The sequence below is a fragment of the Paroedura picta genome, unplaced genomic scaffold, assembly GCF_049243985.1.
Source record: "Paroedura picta isolate Pp20150507F unplaced genomic scaffold, Ppicta_v3.0 Ppicta_v3_sca19, whole genome shotgun sequence".
Taxonomy (NCBI): Eukaryota; Metazoa; Chordata; class Lepidosauria; order Squamata; family Gekkonidae; genus Paroedura; species Paroedura picta.
In genome coordinates, this window is record NW_027518616.1 from 3,648,860 (window position 1) to 3,675,757 (window position 26,898).

Genomic DNA, 26,898 nt, shown 5'->3' on the forward strand with positions numbered 1-26,898 from the left:
TTTTTATAAGGAAGTAAAATGTGAAAAAAATATTTCTACATCCCATGGCCTTTCCCAACCATTTAAATTTTTCTCTTACAGGTCTAACACTTCTGAAAAACCAATACAACGCCCACCCGGAACAATATATAAAGCTAAACGAACCGTTCACTGGGTACTTATCCGCACGAAAAACCCTATTGATTTACCTGTTTTTACAAGGAAGTAAATGTGAAAAAAATATTTCTACATCCCATGGCCTTTCCCAACCATTTAAATTTTTCTTTTACAGGTCTAACACTTCTGAAAAACCAATACAACGCCCACCCGAAACAATATATAAAGCTAAACGAACCGTTCACTGGCTACTTATCCGTACGAAAAACCCTATTGATTTACCTGTTTTTACAAGGAAGTAAATGTGAAAAAAATATTTCTACATCCCATGGCCTTTCCCAACCATTTAAGATTTTCTCTTACAGGTCTAACACTTCCAAAAAACCAATACAATGCCCACCCGGAACAATATATAAAGCTAAACGAACCGTTCACTGGGTACTTATCCGTACGAAAATCCCTATTGATTTACCTGTTTTTAAAAGGAAATAAAATGTGAAAAAAATATTTCTACATCCCATGGCCTTTCCCAACCATTTAAATTTTTCTTTTACAGGTCTAACACTTCTGAAAAACCAATACAACGCCCACCCGAAACAATATATAAAGCTAAACGAACCGTTCACAGGCTACTTATCCGTACGAAAAACCCTATTGATTTACCTGTTTTTACAAGGAAGTAAATGTGAAAAAAATATTTCTACATCCCATGGCCTTTCCCAACCATTTAAATTTTTCTCTTACAGGTCTAACACTTCCGAAAAACCAATACAACGCCCGCCCGGAACAATATATAAAGCTAAACGAACCGTTCACTGGGCACTTATCCGTACGAAAAACCCTATTGATTTACCTGTTTTTACAAGGAAATAAAATGTGAAAAAAATATTTCTACATCCCATGGCCTTTCCCAACCATTTAAATTTTTCTCTTACAGGTCTAACACTTCCGAAAAACCAAAACAACGCCCACCCGGAACAATATATAAAGCTAAACGAACGGTTCACTGGGTACTTATCCGTACGAAAATCCCTATTGATTTTCCTGTTTTTACAAGGAAGTAAAATGTGAAAAAAATATTTCTACATCCCATGGCCTTTCCCAACCATTTAATTTTTTCTCTTACAGGTCTAACACTTCCGAAAAAACAATACAACGCCCACCCGGAACAATATATAAAGCTAAACGAACGGTTCACTGGGTACTTATCCGTACGAAAAACCATATTGATTTACCTGTTTTTACAAGGAAGTAAATGTGAAAAAAATATTTCTACATCCCATGGCCTTTCCCAACCATTTAAATTTTTCTCTTACAGGTCTAACACTTCCGAAAAACCAATACAACGCCCACCCGGAAGAATATATAAAGATAAACGAACCGTTCACTGGGTACATATCCGTACGAAAATCCCTATTGATTTTCCTGTTTTTATAAGGAAGTAAAATGTGAAAAAAATATTTCTACATCCCATGGCCTTTCCCAACCATTTAAATTTTTCTCTTACAGGTCTAACACTTCTGAAAAACCAATAAAACGCCCACCCGGAACAATATATAAAGCTAAACGAACCGTTCACTGGGTACTTATCCGCACGAAAAACCCTATTGATTTACCTGTTTTTACAAGGAAGTAAATGTGAAAAAAATATTTCTACATCCCATGGCCTTTCCCAACCATTTAAATTTTTCTTTTACATGTCTAACACTTCTGAAAAACCAATACAACGCCCACCCGAAACAATATATAAAGCTAAACGAACCGTTCACTGGCTACTTATCCGTACGAAAAACCCTATTGATTTACCTGTTTTTACAAGGAAGTAAATGTGAAAAAAATATTTCTACATCCCATGGCCTTTCCCAACCATTTAAGATTTTCTCTTACAGGTCTAACACTTCCAAAAAACCAATACAATGCCCACCCGGAACAATATATAAAGCTAAACGAACCGTTCACTGGGTACTTATCCGTACGAAAATCCCTATGGATTTACCTGTTTTTAAAAGGAAATAAAATGTGAAAAAAATATTTCTACATCCCATGGCCTTTCCCAACCATTTAAATTTTTCTTTTACAGGTCTAACACTTCTGAAAAACCAATACAACGCCCACCCGAAACAATATATAAAGCTAAACGAACCGTTCACTGGCTACTTATCCGTACGAAAAACCCTATTGATTTACCTGTTTTTACAAGGAAGTAAATGTGAAAAAAATATTTCTACATCCCATGGCCTTTCCCAACCATTTAAATTTTTCTCTTACAGGTCTAACACTTCCGAAAAACCAATACAACGCCCGCCCGGAACAATATATAAAGCTAAACGAACCGTTCACTGGGCACTTATCCGTACGAAAAACCCTATTGATTTACCTGTTTTTACAAGGAAATAAAATGTGAAAAAAATATTTCTACATCCCATGGCCTTTCCCAACCATTTAAATTTTTCTCTTACAGGTCTAACACTTCCGAAAAACCAAAACAACGCCCACCCGGAACAATATATAAAGCTAAACGAACGGTTCACTGGGTACTTATCCGTACGAAAATCCCTATTGATTTTCCTGTTTTTACAAGGAAGTAAAATGTGAAAAAAATATTTCTACATCCCATGGCCTTTCCCAACCATTTAATTTTTTCTCTTACAGGTCTAACACTTCCGAAAAAACAATACAACGCCCACCCGGAACAATATATAAAGCTAAACGAACGGTTCACTGGGTACTTATCCGTACGAAAAACCATATTGATTTACCTGTTTTTACAAGGAAGTAAATGTGAAAAAAATATTTCTACATCCCATGGCCTTTCCCAACCATTTAAATTTTTCTCTTACAGGTCTAACACTTCCGAAAAACCAATACAACGCCCACCCGGAAGAATATATAAAGATAAACGAACCGTTCACTCGGTACTTATCCATATGAAAATCCCTATCGATTTTCCTGTTTTTACAAGGAAGTAAAATGTGAAAAAAAAAATTTCTACATCCCATGGCCTTTCCCAACCATTTAAATTTTTCTCTTACAGGTCTAACACTTCCGAAAAACCAATACAACGCCCACCCGGAAGAATATATAAAGATAAACGAACCGTTCACTGGGTACATATCCGTACGAAAATCCCTATTGATTTTCCTGTTTTTATAAGGAAGTAAAATGTGAAAAAAATATTTCTACATCCCATGGCCTTTCCCAACCATTTAAATTTTTCTCTTACAGGTCTAACACTTCTGAAAAACCAATAAAACGCCCACCCGGAACAATATATAAAGCTAAACGAACCGTTCACTGGGTACTTATCCGCACGAAAAACCCTATTGATTTACCTGTTTTTACAAGGAAGTAAATGTGAAAAAAATATTTCTACATCCCATGGCCTTTCCCAACCATTTAAATTTTTCTTTTACATGTCTAACACTTCTGAAAAACCAATACAACGCCCACCCGAAACAATATATAAAGCTAAACGAACCGTTCACTGGCTACTTATCCGTACGAAAAACCCTATTGATTTACCTGTTTTTACAAGGAAGTAAATGTGAAAAAAATATTTCTACATCCCATGGCCTTTCCCAACCATTTAAGATTTTCTCTTACAGGTCTAACACTTCCAAAAAACCAATACAATGCCCACCCGGAACAATATATAAAGCTAAACGAACCGTTCACTGGGTACTTATCCGTACGAAAATCCCTATTGATTTACCTGTTTTTAAAAGGAAATAAAATGTGAAAAAAATATTTCTACATCCCATGGCCTTTCCCAACCATTTAAATTTTTCTTTTACAGGTCTAACACTTCTGAAAAACCAATACAACGCCCACCCGGAACAATATATAAAGCTAAACGAACCGTTCACTGGGTACTTATCCGTACGAAAAACCCTATTGATTTACCTGTTTTTACAAGGAAGTAAATGTGAAAAAAATATTTCTACATCCCATGGCCTTTCCCAACCATTTAAATTTTTCTCTTACAGGTCTAACACTTCCGAAAAACCAATACAACGCCCACCCGGAACAATATATAAAGCTAAATGAACGGTTCACTGGGTACTTATCCGTACGAAAATCCCTATTGATTTTCCTGTTTTTACAAGGAAGTAAAATGTGAAAAAAATATTTCTACATCCCATGGCCTTTCCCAACCATTTAAATTTTTTTCTTACAGGTCTAACGCTTCCGAAAAACCAATACAACGCCCACCCGGAACAATATATAAAGCTAAACGAACCGTTCACTGGGTACATATCCGTACGAAAATCCCTATTGATTTACCTGTTTTTACAAGGAAGTAAATGTGAAAAAAATATTTCTACATCCCATGGCCTTTCCCAACCATTTAAGATTTTCTCTTACAGGTCTAACACTTCCAAAAAACCAATACAATGCCCACCCGGAACAATATATAAAGCTAAACGAACCGTTCACTGGGTACTTATCCGTACGAAAATCCCTATTGATTTACCTGTTTTTAAAAGGAAATAAAATGTGAAAAAAATATTTCTACATCCCATGGCCTTTCCCAACCATTTAAATTTTTCTTTTACAGGTCTAACACTTCTGAAAAACCAATACAACGCCCACCCGAAACAATATATAAAGCTAAACGAACCGTTCACTGGCTACTTATCCGTACGAAAAACCCTATTGATTTACCTGTTTTTACAAGGAAGTAAATGTGAAAAAAATATTTCTACATCCCATGGCCTTTCCCAACCATTTAAATTTTTCTCTTACAGGTCTAACACTTCCGAAAAACCAATACAACGCCCGCCCGGAACAATATATAAAGCTAAACGAACCGTTCACTGGGCACTTATCCGTACGAAAAACCCTATTGATTTACCTGTTTTTACAAGGAAATAAAATGTGAAAAAAATATTTCTACATCCCATGGCCTTTCCCAACCATTTAAATTTTTCTCTTACAGGTCTAACACTTCCGAAAAACCAAAACAACGCCCACCCGGAACAATATATAAAGCTAAACGAACGGTTCACTGGGTACATATCCGTACGAAAATCCCTATTGATTTACCTGTTTTTACAAGGAAGTAAATGTGAAAAAAATATTTCTACATCCCATGGCCTTTCCCAACCATTTAAGATTTTCTCTTACAGGTCTAACACTTCCACAAAACCAATACAATGCCCACCCGGAACAATATATAAAGCTAAACGAACCGTTCACTGGGTACTTATCCGTACGAAAATCCCTATTGATTTACCTGTTTTTAAAAGGAAATAAAATGTGAAAAAAATATTTCTACATCCCATGGCCTTTCCCAACCATTTAAATTTTTCTTTTACAGGTCTAACACTTCTGAAAAACCAATACAACGCCCACCCGAAACAATATATAAAGCTAAACGAACCGTTCACTGGCTACTTATCCGTACGAAAAACCCTATTGATTTACCTGTTTTTACAAGGAAGTAAATGTGAAAAAAATATTTCTACATCCCATGGCCTTTCCCAACCATTTAAATTTTTCTCTTACAGGTCTAACACTTCCGAAAAACCAATACAACGCCCGCCCGGAACAATATATAAAGCTAAATGAACCGTTCACTGGGCACTTATCCGTACGAAAAACCCTATTGATTTACCTGTTTTTACAAGGAAATAAAATGTGAAAAAAATATTACTACATCCCATGGCCTTTCCCAACCATTTAAATTTTTCTCTTACAGGTCTAACACTTCCGAAAAACCAAAACAACGCCCACCCGGAACAATATATAAAGCTAAACGAACGGTTCACTGGGTACTTATCCGTACGAAAATCCCTATTGATTTTCCTGTTTTTACAAGGAAGTAAAATGTGAAAAAAATATTTCTACATCCCATGGCCTTTCCCAACCATTTAATTTTTTCTCTTACAGGTCTAACACTTCCGAAAAAACAATACAACGCCCACCCGGAACAATATATAAAGCTAAACGAACGGTTCACTGGGTACTTATCCGTACGAAAAACCATATTGATTTACCTGTTTTTACAAGGAAGTAAATGTGAAAAAAATATTTCTACATCCCATGGCCTTTCCCAACCATTTAAATTTTTTTCTTACAGGTATAACGCTTCCGAAAAACCAATACAACGCCCACCCGGAACAATATATAAAGCTAAACGAACCGTTCACTGGGTACATATCCGTACGAAAATCCCTATTGATTTTCCTGTTTTTATAAGGAAGTAAAATGTGAAAAAAATATTTCTACATCCCATGGCCTTTCCCAACCATTTAAATTTTTCTCTTACAGGTCTAACACTTCTGAAAAACCAATACAACGCCCACCCGGAACAATATATAAAGCTAAACGAACCGTTCACTGGGTACTTATCCGCACGAAAAACCCTATTGATTTCCCTGTTTTTACAAGGAAGTAAATGTGAAAAAAATATTTCTACATCCCATGGCCTTTCCCAACCATTTAAATTTTTCTTTTACAGGTCTAACACTTCTGAAAAACCAATACAACGCCCACCCGAAACAATATATAAAGCTAAACGAACCGTTCACTGGCTACTTATCCGTACGAAAAACCCTATTGATTTACCTGTTTTTACAAGGAAGTAAATGTGAAAAAAATATTTCTACATCCCATGGCCTTTCCCAACCATTTAAGATTTTCTCTTACAGGTCTAACACTTCCAAAAAACCAATACAATGCCCACCCGGAACAATATATAAAGCTAAACGAACCGTTCACTGGGTACTTATCCGTACGAAAATCCCTATTGATTTACCTGTTTTTAAAAGGAAATAAAATGTGAAAAAAATATTTCTACATCCCATGGCCTTTCCCAACCATTTAAATTTTTCTTTTACAGGTCTAACACTTCTGAAAAACCAATACAACGCCCACCCGAAACAATATATAAAGCTAAACGAACCGTTCACTGGCTACTTATCCGTACGAAAAACCCTATTGATTTACCTGTTTTTACAAGGAAGTAAATGTGAAAAAAATATTTCTACATCCCATGGCCTTTCCCAACCATTTAAATTTTTCTCTTACAGGTCTAACACTTCCGAAAAACCAATACAACGCCCGCCCGGAACAATATATAAAGCTAAACGAACCGTTCACTGGGCACTTATCCGTACGAAAAACCCTATTGATTTACCTGTTTTTACAAGGAAATAAAATGTGAAAAAAATATTTCTACATCCCATGGCCTTTCCCAACCATTTAAATTTTTCTCTTACAGGTCTAACACTTCCGAAAAACCAAAACAACGCCCACCCGGAACAATATATAAAGCTAAACGAACGGTTCACTGGGTACTTATCCGTACGAAAATCCCTATTGATTTTCCTGTTTTTACAAGGAAGTAAAATGTGAAAAAAATATTTCTACATCCCATGGCCTTTCCCAACCATTTAATTTTTTCTCTTACAGGTCTAACACTTCCGAAAAAACAATACAACGCCCACCCGGAACAATATATAAAGCTAAACGAACGGTTCACTGGGTACTTATCCGTACGAAAAACCATATTGATTTACCTGTTTTTACAAGGAAGTAAATGTGAAAAAAATATTTCTACATCCCATGGCCTTTCCCAACCATTTAAATTTTTCTCTTACAGGTCTAACACTTCCGAAAAACCAATACAACGCCCACCCGGAAGAATATATAAAGATAAACGAACCGTTCACTGGGTACATATCCGTACGAAAATCCCTATTGATTTTCCTGTTTTTATAAGGAAGTAAAATGTGAAAAAAATATTTCTACATCCCATGGCCTTTCCCAACCATTTAAATTTTTCTCTTACAGGTCTAACACTTCTGAAAAACCAATAAAACGCCCACCCGGAACAATATATAAAGCTAAACGAACCGTTCACTGGGTACTTATCCGCACGAAAAACCCTATTGATTTACCTGTTTTTACAAGGAAGTAAATGTGAAAAAAATATTTCTACATCCCATGGCCTTTCCCAACCATTTAAATTTTTCTTTTACATGTCTAACACTTCTGAAAAACCAATACAACGCCCACCCGAAACAATATATAAAGCTAAACGAACCGTTCACTGGCTACTTATCCGTACGAAAAACCCTATTGATTTACCTGTTTTTACAAGGAAGTAAATGTGAAAAAAATATTTCTACATCCCATGGCCTTTCCCAACCATTTAAGATTTTCTCTTACAGGTCTAACACTTCCAAAAAACCAATACAATGCCCACCCGGAACAATATATAAAGCTAAACGAACCGTTCACTGGGTACTTATCCGTACGAAAATCCCTATGGATTTACCTGTTTTTAAAAGGAAATAAAATGTGAAAAAAATATTTCTACATCCCATGGCCTTTCCCAACCATTTAAATTTTTCTTTTACAGGTCTAACACTTCTGAAAAACCAATACAACGCCCACCCGAAACAATATATAAAGCTAAACGAACCGTTCACTGGCTACTTATCCGTACGAAAAACCCTATTGATTTACCTGTTTTTACAAGGAAGTAAATGTGAAAAAAATATTTCTACATCCCATGGCCTTTCCCAACCATTTAAATTTTTCTCTTACAGGTCTAACACTTCCGAAAAACCAATACAACGCCCGCCCGGAACAATATATAAAGCTAAACGAACCGTTCACTGGGCACTTATCCGTACGAAAAACCCTATTGATTTACCTGTTTTTACAAGGAAATAAAATGTGAAAAAAATATTTCTACATCCCATGGCCTTTCCCAACCATTTAAATTTTTCTCTTACAGGTCTAACACTTCCGAAAAACCAAAACAACGCCCACCCGGAACAATATATAAAGCTAAACGAACGGTTCACTGGGTACTTATCCGTACGAAAATCCCTATTGATTTTCCTGTTTTTACAAGGAAGTAAAATGTGAAAAAAATATTTCTACATCCCATGGCCTTTCCCAACCATTTAATTTTTTCTCTTACAGGTCTAACACTTCCGAAAAAACAATACAACGCCCACCCGGAACAATATATAAAGCTAAACGAACGGTTCACTGGGTACTTATCCGTACGAAAAACCATATTGATTTACCTGTTTTTACAAGGAAGTAAATGTGAAAAAAATATTTCTACATCCCATGGCCTTTCCCAACCATTTAAATTTTTCTCTTACAGGTCTAACACTTCCGAAAAACCAATACAACGCCCACCCGGAAGAATATATAAAGATAAACGAACCGTTCACTCGGTACTTATCCATATGAAAATCCCTATCGATTTTCCTGTTTTTACAAGGAAGTAAAATGTGAAAAAAAAAATTTCTACATCCCATGGCCTTTCCCAACCATTTAAATTTTTCTCTTACAGGTCTAACACTTCCGAAAAACCAATACAACGCCCACCCGGAAGAATATATAAAGATAAACGAACCGTTCACTGGGTACATATCCGTACGAAAATCCCTATTGATTTTCCTGTTTTTATAAGGAAGTAAAATGTGAAAAAAATATTTCTACATCCCATGGCCTTTCCCAACCATTTAAATTTTTCTCTTACAGGTCTAACACTTCTGAAAAACCAATAAAACGCCCACCCGGAACAATATATAAAGCTAAACGAACCGTTCACTGGGTACTTATCCGCACGAAAAACCCTATTGATTTACCTGTTTTTACAAGGAAGTAAATGTGAAAAAAATATTTCTACATCCCATGGCCTTTCCCAACCATTTAAATTTTTCTTTTACATGTCTAACACTTCTGAAAAACCAATACAACGCCCACCCGAAACAATATATAAAGCTAAACGAACCGTTCACTGGCTACTTATCCGTACGAAAAACCCTATTGATTTACCTGTTTTTACAAGGAAGTAAATGTGAAAAAAATATTTCTACATCCCATGGCCTTTCCCAACCATTTAAGATTTTCTCTTACAGGTCTAACACTTCCAAAAAACCAATACAATGCCCACCCGGAACAATATATAAAGCTAAACGAACCGTTCACTGGGTACTTATCCGTACGAAAATCCCTATTGATTTACCTGTTTTTAAAAGGAAATAAAATGTGAAAAAAATATTTCTACATCCCATGGCCTTTCCCAACCATTTAAATTTTTCTTTTACAGGTCTAACACTTCTGAAAAACCAATACAACGCCCACCCGAAACAATATATAAAGCTAAACGAACCGTTCACTGGCTACTTATCCGTACGAAAAACCCTATTGATTTACCTGTTTTTACAAGGAAGTAAATGTGAAAAAAATATTTCTACATCCCATGGCCTTTCCCAACCATTTAAATTTTTCTCTTACAGGTCTAACACTTCCGAAAAACCAATACAACGCCCGCCCGGAACAATATATAAAGCTAAACGAACCGTTCACTGGGCACTTATCCGTACGAAAAACCCTATTGATTTACCTGTTTTTACAAGGAAATAAAATGTGAAAAAAATATTTCTACATCCCATGGCCTTTCCCAACCATTTAAATTTTTCTCTTACAGGTCTAACACTTCCGAAAAACCAAAACAACGCCCACCCGGAACAATATATAAAGCTAAACGAACGGTTCACTGGGTACTTATCCGTACGAAAATCCCTATTGATTTTCCTGTTTTTACAAGGAAGTAAAATGTGAAAAAAATATTTCTACATCCCATGGCCTTTCCCAACCATTTAATTTTTTCTCTTACAGGTCTAACACTTCCGAAAAAACAATACAACGCCCACCCGGAACAATATATAAAGCTAAACGAACGGTTCACTGGGTACTTATCCGTACGAAAAACCATATTGATTTACCAGTTTTTACAAGGAAGTAAATGTGAAAAAAATATTTCTACATCCCATGGCCTTTCCCAACCATTTAAATTTTTCTCTTACAGGTCTAACACTTCCGAAAAACCAATACAACGCCCACCCGGAAGAATATATAAAGATAAACGAACCGTTCACTCGGTACTTATCCATATGAAAATCCCTATCGATTTTCCTGTTTTTACAAGGAAGTAAAATGTGAAAAAAATATTTCTACATCCCATGGCCTTTCCCAACCATTTAAATTTTTTTCTTACAGGTCTAACGCTTCCGAAAAACCAATACAACGCCCACCCGGAACAATATATAAAGCTAAACGAACCGTTCAATGGGTACATATCCGTACGAAAATCCCTATTGATTTTCCTGTTTTTATAAGGAAGTAAAATGTGAAAAAAATATTTCTACATCCCATGGCCTTTCTCAACCATTTAAATTTTTCTCTTACAGGTCTAACACTTCCAAAAAACCAATACAACGCCCACCCGGAACAATATATAAAGCTAAACGAACCGTTCACTGGGTACTTATCCGTACGAAAATCCCTATTGATTTACCTGTTTTTAAAAGGAAATAAAATGTGAAAAAAATATTTCTACATCCCATGGCCTTTCTCAACCATTTAAATTTTTCTCTTACAGGTCTAACACTTCCAAAAAACCAATACAACGCCCACCCGGAACAATATATAAAGCTAAACGAACCGTTCACTGGGTACTTATCCGTACGAAAATCCCTATTGATTTACCTGTTTTTAAAAGGAAATAAAATGTGAAAAAAATATTTCTACATCCCATGGCCTTTCCCAACCATTTAAATTTTTCTCTTACAGGTCTAACACTTCCAAAAAACCAATACAACGCCCACCCGGAACAATATATAAAGCTAAACGAACCGTTCACTGGGTACTTATCCGTACGAAAATCCCTATTGATTTTCCTGTTTTTACAAGGAAGTAAAATGTGAAAAAAATATTTCTACATCCCATGGCCGTTCCCAACCATTTAAATTTTTCTCTTACAGGTCTAACACTTCCGAAAAAACAATACAACGCCCACCCGGAACAATATATAAAGCTAAACGAACGGTTCACTGGGTACTTATCCGTACGAAAAACCCTATTGATTTACCTGTTTTTACAAGGAAGTAAATGTGAAAAAAATATTTCTACATCCCATGGCCTTTCCCAACCATTTAAATTTTTCTCTTACAGGTCTAACACTTCCGAAAAACCAATACAACGCCCACCCGGAACAATATATAAAGCTAAACGAACCGTTCACTGGGTACATATCCGGACGAAAATCCCTATTGATTTTCCTGTTTTTATAAGGAAGTAAAATGTGAAAAAATATTTCTACATCCCATGGCCTTTCCCAACCATTTAAATTCTTCTCTTACAGGTCTAACAGTTCCAAAAAACCAATACAACGCCCACCCGGAACAATATATAAAGCTAAACGAACCGTTCACTGGGTAATTATCCGTACGAAAATCCCTATTGATTTACCTGTTTTTAAAAGGAAATAAAATGTGAAAAAAATATTTCTACATCCCATGGCCTTTCCCAACCATTTAAATTTTTCTCTTACAGGTCTAACACTTCTGAAAAACCAATACAACGCCCACCCGGAACAATATATAAAGCTAAACGAACCGTTCACTGGGTAGTTATCCGTACGAAAAACCCTATTGATTTACCTGTTTTTACAAGGAAGTAAATGTGAAAAAAATATTTCTACATCCCATGGCCTTTCCCAGCCATTTAAATTTTTCTCTTACAGGTCTAACACTTCCAAAAAACCAATACAACGCCCACCCGGAACAATATATAAAGCTAAACGAACCGTTCACTGGGTACTTATCCGTACGAAAATCCCTATTGATTTACCTGTTTTTAAAAGGAAATAAAATGTGAAAAAAATATTTCTACATCCCATGGCCTTTCCCAGCCATTTAAATTTTTCTCTTACAGGTCTAACACTTCCGAAAAACCAATACAACGCCCACCCGGAACAATATATAAAGCTAAACGAACCGTTCACTGGGTACTTATCCGTACGAAAAACCCTATTGATTTACCTGTTTTTACAAGGAAGTAAATGTGAAAAAAATATTTCTACATCCCATGGCCTTTCCCAACCATTTAAATTTTTCTCTTACAGGTCTAACACTTCCGAAAAACCAATACAACGCCCACCCGGAACAATATATAAAGCTAAACGAACGGTTCACTGGGTACTTATCCGTACGAAAATCCCTATTGATTTTCCTGTTTTTACAAGGAAGTAAAATGTGAAAAAAATATTTCTACATCCCATGGCCTTTCCCAACCATTTAAATTTTTTTCTTACAGGTCTAACGCTTCCGAAAAACCAATACAACGCCCACCCGGAACAATATATAAAGCTAAACGAACCGTTCACTGGGTACATATCCGTACGAAAATCCCTATTGATTTTCCTGTTTTTATAAGGATGTAAAATGTGAAAAAAATATTTCTACATCCCATGGCCTTTCTCAACCATTTAAATTTTTCTCTTACAGGTCTAACACTTCCAAAAAACCAATACAACGCCCACCCGGAACAATATATAAAGCTAAACGAACCGTTCACTGGGTACTTATCCGTACGAAAATCCCTATTGATTTACCTGTATTTAAAAGGAAATAAAATGTGAAAAAAATATTTCTACATCCCATGGCCTTTCCCAAACATTTAAATTTTTCTTTTACAGGTCTAACACTTCCGAAAAACCAATACAACGCCCACCCGGAACAATATATAAAGCTAAACGAACCGTTCACTGGGTACTTATCCGTACGAAAAACCCTATTGATTTACCTGTTTTTACAAGGAAGTAAATGTGAAAAAAATATTTCTACATCCCATGGCCTTTCCCAACCATTTAAATTTTTCTCTTACAGGTCTAACACTTCCGAAAAACCAATACAACGCCCACCCGGAACAATATATAAAGCTAAACGAACGGTTCACTGGGTACTTATCCGTACGAAAATCCCTATTGATTTTCCTGTTTTTACAAGGAAGTAAAATGTGAAAAAAATATTTCTACATCCCATGGCCTTTCCCAACCATTTAAATTTTTTTCTTACAGGTCTAACGCTTCCGAAAAACCAATACAACGCCCACCCGGAACAATATATAAAGCTAAACGAACCGTTCACTGGGTACATATCCGTACGAAAATCCCTATTGATTTTCCTGTTTTTATAAGGAAGTAAAATGTGAAAAAAATATTTCTACATCCCATGGCCTTTCTCAACCATTTAAATTTTTCTCTTACAGGTCTAACACTTCCAAAAAACCAATACAACGCCCACCCGGAACAATATATAAAGCTAAACGAACCGTTCACTGGGTACTTATCCGTACGAAAATCCCTATTGATTTACCTGTATTTAAAAGGAAATAAAATGTGAAAAAAATATTTCTACATCCCATGGCCTTTCCCAAACATTTAAATTTTTCTTTTACAGGTCTAACACTTCTGAAAAACCAATACAACGCCCACCCGGAACAATATATAAAGCTAAACGAACCGTTCACTGGGTACTTATCCGTACGAAAAACCCTATTGATTTACCTGTTTTTACAAGGAAGTAAATGTGAAAAAAATATTTCTACATCCCATGGCCTTTCCCAACCATTTAAATTTTTCTCTTACAGGTCTAACACTTCCGAAAAACCAATACAACGCCCACCCGGAACAATATATAAAGCTAAACGAACCGTTCACTGGGTACTTATCCGTACGAAAAACCCTATTGATTTACCTGTTTTTACAAGGAAGTAAATGTGAAAAAAATATTTCTACATCCCATGGCCTTTCCCAACCATTTAAATTTTTCTCTTACAGGTCTAACACTTCCGAAAAACCAATACAACGCCCACCCGGAACAATATATAAAGCTAAACGAACGGTTCACTGGGTACTTATCCGTACGAAAAACCCTATTGATTTACCTGTTTTTACAAGGAAGTAAATGTGAAAAAAATATTTCTACATCCCATGGCCTTTCCCAACCATTTAAATTTTTCTCTTACAGGTCTAACACTTCCGAAAAACCAATACAACGCCCACCCGGAACAATATATAAAGCTAAACGAACGGTTCACTGGGTACTTATCCGTACGAAAATCCCTATTGATTTTCCTGTTTTTACAAGGAAGTAAAATGTGAAAAAAATATTTCTACATCCCATGGCCTTTCCCAACCATTTAAATTTTTTTCTTACAGGTCTAACGCTTCCGAAAAACCAATACAATGCCCACCCGGAACAATATATAAAGCTAAACGAACCGTTCACTGGGTACATATCCGTACGAAAATCCCTATTGATTTACCTGTTTTTACAAGGAAGTAAATGTGAAAAAAATATTTCTACATCCCATGGCCTTTCCCAACCATTTAAGATTTTCTCTTACAGGTCTAACACTTCCAAAAAACCAATACAATGCCCACCCGGAACAATATATAAAGCTAAACGAACCGTTCACTGGGTACTTATCCGTACGAAAATCCCTATTGATTTACCTGTTTTTAAAAGGAAATAAAATGTGAAAAAATATTTCTACATCCCATGGCCTTTCCCAACCATTTAAATTTTTCTTTTACAGGTCTAACACTTCTGAAAAACCAATACAACGCCCACCCGAAACAATATATAAAGCTAAACGAACCGTTCACTGGCTACTTATCCGTACGAAAAACCCTATTGATTTACCTGTTTTTACAAGGAAGTAAATGTGAAAAAAATATTTCTACATCCCATGGCCTTTCCCAACCATTTAAATTTTTTTCTTACAGGTCTAACGCTTCCGAAAAACCAATACAACGCCCACCCGGAACAATATATAAAGCTAAACGAACCGTTCACTGGGTACATATCCGTACGAAAATCCCTATTGATTTACCTGTTTTTACAAGGAAGTAAATGTGAAAAAAATATTTCTACATCCCATGGCCTTTCCCAACCATTTAAGATTTTCTCTTACAGGTCTAACACTTCCAAAAAACCAATACAATGCCCACCCGGAACAATATATAAAGCTAAACGAACCGTTCACTGGGTACTTATCCGTACGAAAATCCCTATTGATTTACCTGTTTTTAAAAGGAAATAAAATGTGAAAAAATATTTCTACATCCCATGGCCTTTCCCAACCATTTAAATTTTTCTTTTACAGGTCTAACACTTCTGAAAAACCAATACAACGCCCACCCGAAACAATATATAAAGCTAAACGAACCGTTCACTGGCTACTTATCCGTACGAAAAACCCTATTGATTTACCTGTTTTTACAAGGAAGTAAATGTGAAAAAAATATTTCTACATCCCATGGCCTTTCCCAACCATTTAAATTTTTCTCTTACAGGTCTAACACTTCCGAAAAACCAATACAACGCCCGCCCGGAACAATATATAAAGCTAAACGAACCGTTCACTGGGCACTTATCCGTACGAAAAACCCTATTGATTTACCTGTTTTTACAAGGAAATAAAATGTGAAAAAAATATTTCTACATCCCATGGCCTTTCCCAACCATTTAAATTTTTCTCTTACAGGTCTAACACTTCCGAAAAACCAAAACAACGCCCACCCGGAACAATATATAAAGCTAAACGAACGGTTCACTGGGTACTTATCCGTACGAAAATCCCTATTGATTTTCCTGTTTTTACAAGGAAGTAAAATGTGAAAAAAATATTTCTACATCCCATGGCCTTTCCCAACCATTTAATTTTTTCTCTTACAGGTCTAACACTTCCGAAAAAACAATACAACGCCCACCCGGAACAATATATAAAGCTAAACGAACGGTTCACTGGGTACTTATCCGTACGAAAAACCATATTGATTTACCTGTTTTTACAAGGAAGTAAATGTGAAAAAAATATTTCTACATCCCATGGCCTTTCCCAACCATTTAAATTTTTCTCTTACAGGTCTAACACTTCCGAAAAACCAATACAACGCCCACCCGGAAGAATATATAAAGATAAACGAACCGTTCACTGGGTACTTATCCATATGAAAATCCCTATCGATTTTCCTGTTTTTACAAGGAAGTAAAATGTGAAAAAAATATTTCTACATCCCATGGCCTTTCCCAACCATTTCAAATTTTTCTCTTACAGGTCTAACACTTCCGAAAAACCAAAACAACGCCCACCCGGAACAATATATAAAGCTAAACGAACGGTTCACTGGGTACTTCTCCGTACGAAAATCCCTATCGATTTTCCTGTTTTTACAAGGAAGTAAAATGTGAAAAAAATATTTCTACATCCCATGGCCTTTCCCAACCATTTAAATTTTTTTCTTACAGGTCTAACGCTTCCGAAAAACCAATACAACGCCCACCCGGAACAATATATAAAGCTAAACGAACCGTTCACTGGGTACTTATCCGTACGAAAATCCCTATTGATTTACCTGTTTTTACAAGGAAGTAAATGTGAAAAAAATATTTCTACATCCCATGGCCTTTCCCAACCATTTAAATTTTTCTCTTACAGGTCTAACACTTCCGAAAAACCAATACAACGCCCACCCGGAAGAATATATAAAGATAAACGAACCGTTCACTGGGTACTTATCCATATGAAAATCCCTATCGATTTTCCTGTTTTTACAAGGAAGTAAAATGTGAAAAAAATATTTCTACATCCCATGGCCTTTCCCAACCATTTCAAATTTTTCTCTTACAGGTCTAACACTTCCGAAAAACCAAAACAACGCCCACCCGGAACAATATATAAAGCTAAACGAACGGTTCACTGGGTACTTCTCCGTACGAAAATCCCTATCGATTTTCCTGTTTTTACAAGGAAGTAAAATGTGAAAAAAATATTTCTACATCCCATGGCCTTTCCCAACCATTTAAATTTTTTTCTTACAGGTCTAACGCTTCCGAAAAACCAATACAACGCCCACCCGGAACAATATATAAAGCTAAACGAACCGTTCACTGGGTACTTATCCGTACGAAAATCCCTATTGATTTACCTGTTTTTAAAAGGAAATAAAATGTGAAAAAAATATTTCTACATCCCATGGCCTTTCCCAACCATTTAAATTTTTCTCTTACAGGTCTAACACTTCCAAAAAACCAATACAACGCCCACCCGGAACAATATATAAAGCTAAACGAACCGTTCACTGGGTACTTATCCGTACGAAAATCCCTATTGATTTTCCTGTTTTTACAAGGAAGTAAAATGTGAAAAAAATATTTCTACATCCCATGGCCGTTCCCAACCATTTAAATTTTTCTCTTACAGGTCTAACACTTCCGAAAAACCAATACAACGCCCACCCGGAACAATATATAAAGCTAAACGAACGGTTCACGGGGTACTTATCCGTATGAAAATCCCTATTGATTTTTCCTGTTTTTACAAGGAAGTAAAATGTGAAAAAAATATTTCTACATCCCATGGCCTTTCCCAACCATTTAAATTTTTTTCTTACAGGTCTAACGCTTCCGAAAAACCAATACAACGCCCACCCGGAACAATATATAAAGCTAAACGAACCGTTCACTGGGTACATATCCGTACGAAAATCCCTATTGATTTTCCTGTTTTTATAAGGAAGTAAAATGTGAAAAAAATATTTCTACATCCCATGGCCTTTCCCAAACATTTAAATTTTTCTTTTACAGGTCTAACACTTCTGAAAAACCAATACAACGCCCACCCGGAACAATATATAAAGCTAAACGAACCGTTCACTGGGTACTTATCCGTACGAAAAACCCTATTGATTTACCTGTTTTTACAAGGAAGTAAATGTGAAAAAAATATTTCTACATCCAATGGCCTTTCCCAACCATTTAAATTTTTCTCTTACAGGTCTAACACTTCCGAAAAACCAATACAACGCCCACCCGGAACAATATATAAAGCTAAACGAACCGTTCACTGGGTACTTATCCGTACGAAAAACCCTATTGATTTACCTGTTTTTACAAGGAAGTAAATGTGAAAAAAATATTTCTACATCCCATGGCCTTTCCCAACCATTTAAATTTTTCTCTTACAGGTCTAACACTTCCGAAAAACCAATACAACGCCCACCCGGAACAATATATAAAGCTAAACGAACGGTTCACTGGGTACTTATCCGTACGAAAATCCCTATTGATTTTCCTGTTTTTACAAGGAAGTAAAATGTGAAAAAAATATTTCTACATCCCATGGCCTTTCCCAACCATTTAAATTTTTTTCTTACAGGTCTAACGCTTCCGAAAAACCAATACAACGCCCACCCGGAACAATATATAAAGCTAAACGAACCGTTCACTGGGTACATATCCGTACGAAAACCCCTATTTATTTACCTGTTTTTACAAGGAAGTAAATGTGAAAAAAATATTTCTACATCCCATGGCCTTTCCCAACCATTTAAGATTTTCTCTTACAGGTCTAACACTTCCAAAAAACCAATACAATGCCCACCCGGAACAATATATAAAGCTAAACGAACCGTTCACTGGGTACTTATCCGTACGAAAATCCCTATTGATTTACCTGTTTTTAAAAGGAAATAAAATGTGAAAAAAATATTTCTACATCCCATGGCCTTTCCCAACCATTTAAATTTTTCTTTTACAGGTCTAACACTTCTGAAAAACCAATACAACGCCCACCCGGAACAATATATAAAGCTAAACGAACCGTTCACTGGGTACTTATCCGTACGAAAATCCCTATTGATTTTCCTGTTTTTACAAGGAAGTAAAATGTGAAAAAAATATTTCTACATCCCATGGCCGTTCCCAACCATTTAAATTTTTCTCTTACAGGTCTAACACTTCCGAAAAACCAATACAACGCCCACCCGGAACAATATATAAAGCTAAACGAACGGTTCACGGGGTACTTATCCGTACGAAAATCCCTATTGATTTTTCCTGTTTTTACAAGGAAGTAAAATGTGAAAAAAATATTTCTACATCCCATGGCCTTTCCCAACCATTTAAATTTTTTTCTTACAGGTCTAACGCTTCCGAAAAACCAATACAACGCCCACCCGGAACAATATATAAAGCTAAACGAACCGTTCACTGGGTACATATCCGTACGAAAATCCCTATTGATTTTCCTGTTTTTATAAGGAAGTAAAATGTGAAAAAAATATTTCTACATCCCATGGCCTTTCCCAAACATTTAAATTTTTCTTTTACAGGTCTAACACTTCTGAAAAACCAATACAACGCCCACCCGGAACAATATATAAAGCTAAACGAACCGTTCACGGGGTACTTATCCGTACGAAAAACCCTATTGATTTACCTGTTTTTACAAGGAAGTAAATGTGAAAAAAATATTTCTACATCCCATGGCCTTTCCCAACCATTTAAATTTTTCTCTTACAGGTCTAACACTTCCGAAAAACCAATACAACGCCCACCCGGAACAATATATAAAGCTAAACGAACCGTTCACTGGGTACTTATCCGTACGAAAAACCCTATTGATTTACCTGTTTTTACAAGGAAGTAAATGTGAAAAAAATATTTCTACATCCCATGGCCTTTCCCAACCATTTAAATTTTTCTCTTACAGGTCTAACACTTCCGAAAAACCAATACAACGCCCACCCGGAACAATATATAAAGCTAAACGAACGGTTCACTGGGTACTTATCCGTACGAAAATCCCTATTGATTTTCCTGTTTTTACAAGGAAGTAAAATGTGAAAAAAATATTTCTACATCCCATGGCCTTTCCCAACCATTTAAATTTTTTTCTTACAGGTCTAACGCTTCCGAAAAACCAATACAACGCCCACCCGGAACAATATATAAAGCTAAACGAACCGTTCACTGGGTACATATCCGTACGAAAATCCCTATTGATTTACCTGTTTTTACAAGGAAGTAAATGTGAAAAAAATATTTCTACATCCCATGGCCTTTCCCAACCATTTAAGATTTTCTCTTACAGGTCTAACACTTCCAAAAAACCAATACAATGCCCACCCGGAACAATATATAAAGCTAAACGAACCGTTCACTGGGTACTTATCCGTACGAAAATCCCTATTGATTTACCTGTTTTTAAAAGGAAATAAAATGTGAAAAAAATATTTCTACATCCCATGGCCTTTCCCAACCATTTAAATTTTTCTTTTACAGGTCTAACACTTCTGAAAAACCAATACAACGCCCACCCGAAACAATATATAAAGCTAAACGAACCGTTCACTGGCTACTTATCCGTACGAAAAACCCTATTGAGTTACCTGTTTTTACAAGGAAGTAAATGTGAAAAAAATATTTCTACATCCCATGGCCTTTCCCAACCATTTAAATTTTTCTCTTACAGGTCTAACACTTCCGAAAAACCAATACAACGCCCGCCCGGAACAATATATAAAGCTAAACGAACCGTTCACTGGGCACTTATCCGTACGAAAAACCCTATTGATTTACCTGTTTTTACAAGGAAATAAAATGTGAAAAAAATATTTCTACATCCCATGGCCTTTCCCAACCATTTAAATTTTTCTCTTACAGGTCTAACACTTCCGAAAAACCAAAACAACGCCCACCCGGAACAATATATAAAGCTAAACGAACGGTTCACTGGGTACTTATCCGTACGAAAATCCCTATTGATTTTCCTGTTTTTACAAGGAAGTAAAATGTGAAAAAAATATTTCTACATCCCATGGCCTTTCCCAACCATTTAATTTTTTCTCTTACAGGTCTAACACTTCCGAAAAAACAATACAACGCCCACCCGGAACAATATATAAAGCTAAACGAACGGTTCACTGGGTACTTATCCGTACGAAAATCCATATTGATTTACCGGTTTTTACAAGGAAGTAAATGTGAAAAAAATATTTCTACATCCCATGGCCTTTCCCAACCATTTAAATTTTTCTCTTACAGGTCTAACACTTCCGAAAAACCAATACAACGCCCACCCGGAAAAATATATAAAGATAAACGAACCGTTCACTGGGTACTTATCCATATGAAAATCCCTATCGATTTTCCTGTTTTTACAAGGAAGTAAAATGTGAAAAAAATATTTCTACATCCCATGGCCTTTCCCAACCATTTAAAATTTTTCTCTTACAGGTCTAACACTTCCGAAAAACCAAAACAACGCCCACCCGGAACAATATATAAAGCTAAACGAACGGTTCACTGGGTACTTCTCCGTACGAAAATCCCTATCGATTTTCCTGTTTTTACAAGGAAGTAAAATGTGAAAAAAATATTTCTACATCCCATGGCCTTTCCCAACCATTTAAATGTTTTTCTTACAGGTCTAACGCTTCCGAAAAACCAATACAACGCCCACCCGGAACAATATATAAAGCTAAACGAACCGTTCACTGGGTACTTATCCGTACGAAAATCCCTATTGATTTACCTGTTTTTAAAAGGAAATAAAATGTGAAAAAAATATTTCTACATCCCATGGCCTTTCCCAACCATTTAAATTTTTCTCTTACAGGTCTAACACTTCTGAAAAACCAATACAACGCCCACCCGGAACAATATATAAAGCTAAACGAACCGTTCACTGGGTACTTATCCGTACGAAAAACCCTATTGATTTACCTGTTTTTACAAGGAAGTAAATGTGAAAAAAATATTTCTACATCCCATGGCCTTTCCCAGACATTTAAATTTTTCTCTTACAGGTCTAACACTACCAAAAAACCAATACAACGCCCACCCGGAACAATATATAAAGCTAAACGAACCGTTCACTGGGTACTTATCCGTACGAAAAACCCTATTGATTTACCTGTTTTTACAAGGAAATAAAATGTGAAAAAAATATTTCTACATCCCATGGCCTTTCCCAACCATTTAATTTTTTCTTTTACAGGTCTAACACTTCCGAAAAACCAATACAACGCCCGCCCGGAACAATATATAAAGCTAAACGAACCGTTCACTGGGCACTTATCCGTACGAAAAACCCTATTGATTTACCTGTTTTTACAAGGAAATAAAATGTGAAAAAAATATTTCTACATCCCATGGCCGTTCCCAACCATTTAAATTTTTCTCTTACAGGTCTAACACTTCCAAAAAAACAATACAACGCCCACCCGGAACACTATATAAAGCTAAACGAACCGTTCACTGGGTACTTATCCGTACGAAAATCCCTATTGATTTACCTGTTTTTAAAAGGAAATAAAATGTGAAAAAAATATTTCTACATCCCATGGCCTTTCCCAACCATTTAAATTTTTCTCTTACAGGTCTAACACTTCCAAAAAACCAATACAACGCCCACCCGGAACAATATATAAAGCTAAACGAACCGTTCACTGGGTAATTATCCGTACGAAAATCCCTATTGATTTACCTGTTTTTAAAAGGAAATAAAATGTGAAAAAAATATTTCTACATCCCATGGCCTTTCCCAACCATTTAAATTTTTCTCTTACAGGTCTAACACTTCTGAAAAACCAATACAACGCCCACCCGGAACAATATATAAAGCTAAACGAACCGTTCACTGGGTACTTATCCGTACGAAAAACCCTATTGATTTACCTGTTTTTACAAGGAAGTAAATGTGAAAAAAATATTTCTACATCCCATGGCCTTTCCCAGACATTTAAATTTTTCTCTTACAGGTCTAACACTACCAAAAAACCAATACAACGCCCACCCGGAACAATATATAAAGCTAAACGAACCGTTCACTGGGTACTTATCCGTACGAAAAACCCTATTGATTTACCTGTTTTTACAAGGAAGTAAATGTGAAAAAAATATTTCTACATCCCATGGCCTTTCCCAACCATTTAAATTTTTCTCTTACAGGTCTAACACTTCCGAAAAACCAATACAACGCCCGCCCGGAACAATATATAAAGCTAAACGAACCGTTCACTGGGCACTTATCCGTACGAAAAACCCTATTGATTTACCTGTTTTTACAAGGAAATAAAATGTGAAAAAAATATTTCTACATCCCATGGCCTTTCCCAACCATTTAAATTTTTCTCTTACAGGTCTAACACTTCCGAAAAACCAAAACAACGCCCACCCGGAACAATATATAAAGCTAAACGAACGGTTCACAGGGTACTTCTCCGTACGAAAATCCCTATCGATTTTCCTGTTTTTACAAGGAAGTAAAATGTGAAAAAAATATTTCTACATCCCATGGCCTTTCCCAACCATTTAAATTTTTTTCTTACAGGTCTAACGCTTCCGAAAAACCAATACAACGCCCACCCGGAACAATATATAAAGCTAAACGAACCGTTCACTGGGTACTTATCCGTACGAAAATCCCTATTGATTTACCTGTTTTTAAAAGGAAATAAAATGTGAAAAAAATATTTCTACATCCCATGGCCTTTCCCAACCATTTAAATTTTTCTCTTACAGGTCTAACACTTCCAAAAAACCAATACAACGCCCACCCGGAACAATATATAAAGCTAAACGAACCGTTCACTGGGTACTTATCCGTACGAAAATCCCTATTGATTTACCTGTTTTTAAAAGGAAATAAAATGTGAAAAAAATATTTCTACATCCCATGGCCTTTCCCAACCATTTAAATTTTTCTTTTACAGGTCTAACACTTCTGAAAAACCAATACAACGCCCACCCGGAACAATATATAAAGCTAAACGAACCGTTCACTGGGTACTTATCCGTACGAAAATCCCTATTGATTTACCTGTTTTTAAAAGGAAATAAAATGTGAAAAAAATATTTCTACATCCCATGGCCTTTCCCAACCATTTAAATTTTTCTTTTACAGGTCTAACACTTCTGAAAAACCAATACAACGCCCACCCGGAACAATATATAAAGCTAAACGAACCGTTCACTGGGTACTTATCCGTACGAAAAACCCTATTGATTTACCTGTTTTTACAAGGAAGTAAATGTGAAAAAAATATTTCTACATCCCATGGCCTTTCCCAACCATTTAAATTTTTCTCTTACAGGTCTAACACTTCCGAAAAACCAATACAACGCCCACCCGGAACAATATATAAAGCTAAACGAACCGTTCACTGGGTACTTATCCGTACGAACAACCCTATTGATTTACCTGTTTTTACAAGGAAGTAAATGTGAAAAAAATATTTCTACATCCCATGGCCTTTCCCAACCATTTAAATTTTTCTCTTACAGGTCTAACACTTCCGAAAAACCAAAACAACGCCCACCCGGAACAATATATAAAGCTAAACGAACGGTTCACTGGGTACTTCTCCGTACGAAAATCCCTATCGATTTTCCTGTTTTTACAAGGAAGTAAAATGTGAAAAAAATATTTCTACATCCCATGGCCTTTCCCAACCATTTAAATTTTTTTCTTACAGGTCTAACGCTTCCGAAAAACCAATACAACGCCCACCCGGAACAATATATAAAGCTAAACGAACCGTTCACTGGGTACTTATCCGTACGAAAATCCCTATTGATTTACCTGTTTTTAAAAGGAAATAAAATGTGAAAAAAATATTTCTACATCCCATGGCCTTTCCCAACCATTTAAATTTTTCTCTTACAGGTCTAACACTTCCAAAAAACCAATACAACGCCCACCCGGAACAATATATAAAGCTAAACGAACCGTTCACTGGGTACTTATCCGTACGAAAATCCCTATTGATTTACCTGTTTTTAAAAGGAAATAAAATGTGAAAAAAATATTTCTACATCCCATGGCCTTTCCCAACCATTTAAATTTTTCTTTTACAGGTCTAACACTTCTGAAAAACCAATACAACGCCCACCCGGAACAATATATAAAGCTAAACGAACCGTTCACTGGGTACTTATCCGTACGAAAATCCCTATTGATTTACCTGTTTTTAAAAGGAAATAAAATGTGAAAAAAATATTTCTACATCCCATGGCCTTTCCCAACCATTTAAATTTTTCTTTTACAGGTCTAACACTTCTGAAAAACCAATACAACGCCCACCCGGAACAATATATAAAGCTAAACGAACCGTTCACTGGGTACTTATCCGTACGAAAAACCCTATTGATTTACCTGTTTTTACAAGGAAGTAAATGTGAAAAAAATATTTCTACATCCCATGGCCTTTCCCAACCATTTAAATTTTTCTCTTACAGGTCTAACACTTCCGAAAAACCAATACAACGCCCACCCGGAACAATATATAAAGCTAAACGAACCGTTCACTGGGTACTTATCCGTACGAAAAACCCTATTGATTTACCTGTTTTTACAAGGAAGTAAATGTGAAAAAAATATTTCTCCATCCCATGGCCTTTCCCAACCATTTAAATTTTTCTCTTACAGGTCTAACACTTCCGAAAAACCAATACAACGCCCACCCGGAACAATATATAAAGCTAAACGAACGGTTCACTGGGTACTTATCCGTACGAAAATCCCTATTGATTTTCCTGTTTTTACAAGGAAGTAAAATGTGAAAAAAATATTTCTACATCCCATGGCCTTTCCCAACCATTTAAATTTTTTTCTTACAGGTCTAACGCTTCCGAAAAACCAATACAACGCCCACCCGGAACAATATATAAAGCTAAACGAACCGTTCACTGGGTACATATCCGTACGAAAATCCCTATTGATTTTCCTGTTTTTATAAGGAAGTAAAATGTGAAAAAAATATTTCTACATCCCATGGCCTTTCTCAACCATTTAAATTTTTCTCTTACAGGTCTAACACTTCCAAAAAAACAATACAACGCCCACCCGGAACACTATATAAAGCTAAACGAACCGTTCACTGGGTACTTATCCGTACGAAAATCCCTATTGATTTACCTGTTTTTAAAAGGAAATAAAATGTGAAAAAAATATTTCTACATCCCATGGCCTTTCCCAACCATTTAAATTTTTCTTTTACAGGTCTAACACTTCTGAAAAACCAATACAACGCCCACCCGGAACAATATATAAAGCTAAACGAACCGTTCACTGGGTACTTATCCGTACGAAAAACCCTATTGATTTACCTGTTTTTACAAGGAAGTAAAT